Here is a 6000-nt window from a genome sequence, read left to right on the forward strand (position 1 = left end):
TTTAAAATAAATAATAATTCAATAAAGTTTCTCAACAGAAGCCTGTTCAATTTTTTTTCTAATATTAACATATCTCAGGGATTGAATGTGTAGTTAAACTCCTTTAAGCTGACAGAAAGGGGCCCACTTAAGATCAAAGTGGGCTCTATGTGGGCCTCGATGTAAAATACATTAACATCCCTGTTATAGATTAGGACTGTAGAATAAATGCCTGTTTACCGTCAGCTAGCAACTCACAGTCTTAAAAATGACCTTTAATAGAAAGGGATTAGATTATTTTGTTGAATAATATGAATGCCAGCCATCACTGAGCTTATGCTGTACATGCTGAGTGTGCATGAAGGTTGTGAAAGTCCACTGTGGTCCCAAGACACATGCAGAGCAGCCAGCGCCTGGTTCCAGACCTCGAGTCCAGGGAGTGACGCCCACGTTGCAAAGACGTGTAATGGCGAGCTGGGACAGGGAATGGGGGTGAAGAAACAGTAGAGCAGAGAGGTGCAACTGACAGCCAGGGTCGCACACTCAGCATCTGGCATGAGCTGGGAAAACAGAGCAGCTACAGTAATGGGCAGTTTATTGCAACAGTTTAGCTGGAAATCCTCATAACTTGGCCTGAAGTCAGTGTGAAAGACTAGGATTTCTCCAGCTGTTTTTCTCGTCCTAAAATGTGCACAATTAGCACAGCCTTGAAAAGCTAAATATCCCACAAAAAAGATACAATGCTGCCAAGCCATCTGGAAATACAAAGATATTGTCCTTTTGCTCACAAATAGGGAAATCATGTAAGATTTTTCCACTCCTGTCATTTTCATGCAGCACTGTGAAACATTTAGTTTCTCCAAGCTGAAAGTTTCCCTGTGCTCAACTATGAGTTTAAGGTAAGAGCATACAAATGTGAGTTTCTTACTTGACTATTTTTATCATGATCCAGAATGCAATTTTAATAAGTGTGATGAGGAAAGTTGAAGTCCAAGCACATATACACTGCTCAAAAAAACTTAAGGAAACCAGATCTGGACTCATTGAGCTCTTGGACAATCTGGTGCAACCTGGTGGTGTCAGATGGATCCAAACAAAAGGTCCCAGATGTGTTCTGTTGGATTTAGTTAAAGCAAGCGTGGAGACCAGTCAATAGTATCAATTCCTTCATCCTCCAGTCACTGACACGCACACAAATGCTAAAAAAAAGGAAAACTTGTTTGGTGGCAGTAATGATAAATAATGTCAGTACCATCATTCAAGCTTTGATCAGTACAATGGACAACAATTGGAGTCAGAGGGCAGGGGAATGGACACATTTTCTGAGTTTATCTCTGAGTTTACATTTAAACTCACGTTGTAAATTCAAACCATCTTCTTCAGCTAGGCTAACACAAACCCAAACAGATTTAGCTTTACTAAAGTACATAAACACAACTGGAACAAAATTGGAGCACATTAACCACATCCAGTCATCATAGGCTGACTGGATGGGTTAGGGTTAAAATGAACAAGTAGTAACAATGTTTCAAATCTTTACAGAAACACAAATTACAAATTGAATTTCAACTCAATTAGATTTATATAGCCCCAGTTTGCACCAACAGTCACCCCAGACGATCCACCATGAATGAGCACTTGGTGACAGTAGGAAGGAAAAACTCCCTTTGACAGGAAGTAACCTCCAGTAGAGCCATGCTCAGGGAGGGGCGGCCATCTGCCACCACCGGTTGGCAGATTCATTGTGGAAGAGAGCCCCAGCTGCTCTCACAAAATGATGTCATTTTGTCTGTTTATTTCTGAAAACAAAGAACAGTTTTAAATTTTAAAATGTATGGTTTAAACATGTTAATCTTATTTTCCTTTAGTTTAAAATAATTTTATAGCCTAAAAACATTACAAAACACTTTTTTTCATTGAGTATAACAACTATCAGTTTCATTTTTAACAAACCTGGAAATTCTTTGCTATTTATTTCTAGCTGTAATTGGAAATAATTTAATTATTATCATATTAACTATTATTATGAACTAATGTACTGTTATACAGCCTACATAGGGTGGTTGTTTCCTGTTTTTTCAGGCAATGAGTTATTCATCTATTAATTTCAGATTTAAGGTAAAGTACAATTTTTTACAATTCTGGTCCGTATTTCTTAGAGCCTAAATCTGACAAGTATCACGCATGAAAGGAAAAAACTAAGACAGTAGCTAGCAAAAACTGAACTGAGAAGATTGTTAAACTAAATAAAACTAATAGAAAAGAAAAACTATCATGACCGGGGTGATGCTTGGTGTTGGTAAAATTATTTTACAGCTTCTGAGCTGCTGGCAGGTTGAATTCTGACCTCTGGAATGAAAAACACCTGACAAAGCCCCGCCCCTCACCTAACTCACCTGGCAGAAACCAGGGAACACCTTGTTATTCTTCCTCACTAAAGACACACACAAAGACCATTCGATTAAATTACCAGCTTCCACTGAGTGAGCCCAGATGGAGGAGAGAAAAGTGGAAGACAACAACACGCTGCATACACTAAAAATAAGTTTGACTGAAAAACATGATTCAGAAGAAGTTTAAGTCAGCAGGAGCGAGAATAACCAGGACTGACTGTACTTTTGGTTTTTAGCTTCACTCAGAAACTTGATGGCTTCAAGATCCGACGAGGATCTTCACTGTTTGGTGTGTCAGAGCATCTTCACAGATCCTCTTCTTCTGTCATGTAGCCACAGCTTTTGTAGAGGCTGTCTGAAGAGCTGGTGGAGAGCAGACCCAACAAACAAGTGTCCAATTTGTATGAGAAGATCTTCAAGGGAAGATCCAACTCGTAATCTGACTTTAAAGAACCTGTGTGAGTCGTTCTTACAGGAGAGAGATCAGAGAGTTTCAGGGGGTCTCTGCAGTCTGCACTCTGAAAAACTCAAACTCTTCTGTCTGGACCATCAGCTGCCAGTGTGTCTCATCTGTAGAGACTCAGAAAAACACACCAATCACAGATTCAGACCCATGGATGAAGCTGCATGACGACAAAATAAAGAACTTCAGGAAACTCTGGAGACCTTAAAGACTAAGTTAAGGTTTGCAAAGAAGTTAAAGTGAAATTTGATTAAACAGCAGAACACATTAAAGTCCAGTCTCAACACACAGAGAAGCAGATTAAGGAGCAATTTAAGAAGCTCCATGAGTTTCTAGAAGGGGACGAGGAGGCCAGGTTGGCTGTATTGAGGGAGGAAGAGAAGCTGAAGAGTGGGCTGATGAAGGAGAAGATGCAGGCTCTGAGCAGAGAGATAGTCACTCTTTCAAACATAGTCAAGCCACAGAGGAGGAGCTGAGAGCTGAAGACGTCTCATTCCTGCACAACTACACTGGTGCAATGGAAAGAGTCAAACGCTGCCACCTGATGGATCCACAGCTTCCCTCAGGAGCTCTGATGGACCAGGCCAAACACCTGGGCAACCTGGCCTTCAACATTTGGAACAACATGAAGCACATGGTGTCCTACACCCCTGTGATCCTGGACCCAAACGCTGCACATCCAAATCTCATCCCAACCAGCTTCACTTATGGAGAGAGGGAGCAGCAGCTTCCTGATAATCCAGAGAGGTTTGACTCTGCCCTCTGTGTCCTAGGCTCTCGGGGCTTTAACTCGGGAACTCACAGCTGGGATGTTGAGTTTAAAGATCATGCACACTGGATAATGGGTGTGCAGGCAGAGTCCTGTCAGATCAAAGAACACAGGACATCTGGATTTTTCCAAATGACATACTGTATATGAGAGATGAATTCTTGGAATGGGGACCACCAGCTCCAACCTCTACTCTCCCAATACGGATGACTGTGAATAGAGTCAGAGTGACTCTGGACTGGGATGGAGGGAAGCTGTCATTCTCTGATCTCACTGCTGACACACACATACACACCTTCACACACACCTTCACTGAGACGATGTTTCCTTTCTTTTACTGTGGGGGCGACCTCTCAGTGAAAATATTACTGATGAAGGTGTGTGTGGCAAAACAAGGTAGAGTCACAAAATAGTTTTACCACATTTTAAATAATCCTATTTTATCCATACGAAACATCAGTGTCTGAAAGGCTGATGTTACAGGCAGCATAACGTTCTCCATTGCTTCTCCAGACCCTTTCACGTCTGTCACCTGGGCTGAGCATGAACCTGCTCTCATCTAGTGGTGGACCTGCCAATTCTGGTATTCTATGGCAAATGCCAATCAGGCTCCACAGTGCAGGCCAGTGAGGACAGGGCCCACTAGAGGACGCCGGGCCCTCGGGCCACTCTCATCAAGTCAGTTTTTGCTTTTTTGGTCAGAGACATTCACACACACAAAATGTCAGTGGCCTCCACCTGTAAAACCATTCCTGTTTTGTGTGTTGTCTCATTGTTCACCCTGTAGGGCACCTATTGTTAACTTCATGAACACCAAAGGAGCTGAAAATGATTAACAACCCCTTCAACTGACCAGATCAACATCCCACCGGTTCAACTAACTTCTTTTATTTTTTTTATTTTTTTTTTTGAGAACTGTCAAATAAATAAACTTTTTATCTTTTTTCTCTCTCTCTCTTTTTCTTGTTGTCAGGATTTTTTTTCAGGTTTTTTCTGGTGTGTAATACTAATTTTGTACCACATGAGGCTAAAGTTCATCCATACCTTTTTACAAAATTGGGGCTCCTCACTGTCATGTAGGGTGACCACATGTCCTTCTTTATGTGGGACTGCACAGCATTTGTAATCATTTCCCCACTGTCCCACATCTTGACACAATATCCCTATATTCTAAGTACTGTGCACTCACAGTAAACAAGCTGTCCTAACTTGACCATCTTAGGTACATTGTACTTTGTCCTTCTATGGCAATGAGTTTGCATACATTTGTTTAGTACTGGCAACGTATTAGATTTTAAGATAAAGGAGAGTAAGGTACTGTTCATTTTATTATTTGTAAGTAAAAGACATGACACCCCCGCTACTGTAGGTATTTGATTGTCAGTTTGAGAATCAGATTAAAATCGACTCAGATGAAGTTTATGGTGATTAAGTGCTTACATTGAGCAAATCTATGTCACATAGCTCTGAGCAGCCTTGGCTGAATGCTCTTATTTTACCATTTACTGAATTTCAACCAACGTGAAACTGATATTTTTTAGGATAAATTTAGAATTCATGTTGCACTTTTGTTTCATTGTTGTGATTTGGCTTTTCTCTTTTCTCTTGCATCTGTGTTTTTTATGCATCACTACAATTTTCATATTGACCATGTTTATCACTCGCTTTTTACTGTGTGCTTTAGCAGCGAGATGTACGATTCAACGGGGTATCGCAGCTTCGTCGAACTGAATTAAACACTGAACTAAAGGCCAAGAGGGAAGGAATCTTGGATGACCACGTGGGCGGTGGGGCAGGGGGGTGAGGACAGTACCAAATTTTGTCATTCCATGTTCCTTCAGTTCAACACAACTGTATTATAACTGTTATCATTATTATTATGTTATTTGATTTAATTTATTTGTTTTTACCACTGTTTATCTGTAACTTCCTCCCTTTGCAACGTGTCGCTGTTTGCAGTTGCTACAAATTTTCTTGACAGAACTTTCCAGAAATTTAATTATTATTTAATATTATTTAATTTAAAAAAAAAACTAAAAAAAAACCTAAAAAAAAAAAGAAACCTAAAAAGACTAACAGTATATATTCAATAATCTCCATTTAAAAATAGCCAGTTTAACTTTAAAAATATATATATTTTTACATTTATTTATTTATTTATTTTTATTAATTTATTTATTTGTGTGTGTACTTTTTTATTATCCTTTGCTGCTTAGGTTATTTGATAGCATTCGCCAACAACGCATTTTTGTGCACTTGAATACAATAAAGGAACTCCAGTGAAGGGGAAGAAGTTTCTCTGTGAGCTGCAGTGCGCAGGGTCACTTTTAGAAGGAGAGGCTTTTCCGGTCGGTCTCGCTCTCCCTCTCTCTCCAGGCTCAGGGGGCGTCCTTCTC

Source organism: Oreochromis niloticus, linkage group LG7 (assembly GCF_001858045.2).
Source record: "Oreochromis niloticus isolate F11D_XX linkage group LG7, O_niloticus_UMD_NMBU, whole genome shotgun sequence".
In the NCBI taxonomy this organism is placed as follows: domain Eukaryota; kingdom Metazoa; phylum Chordata; class Actinopteri; order Cichliformes; family Cichlidae; genus Oreochromis; species Oreochromis niloticus.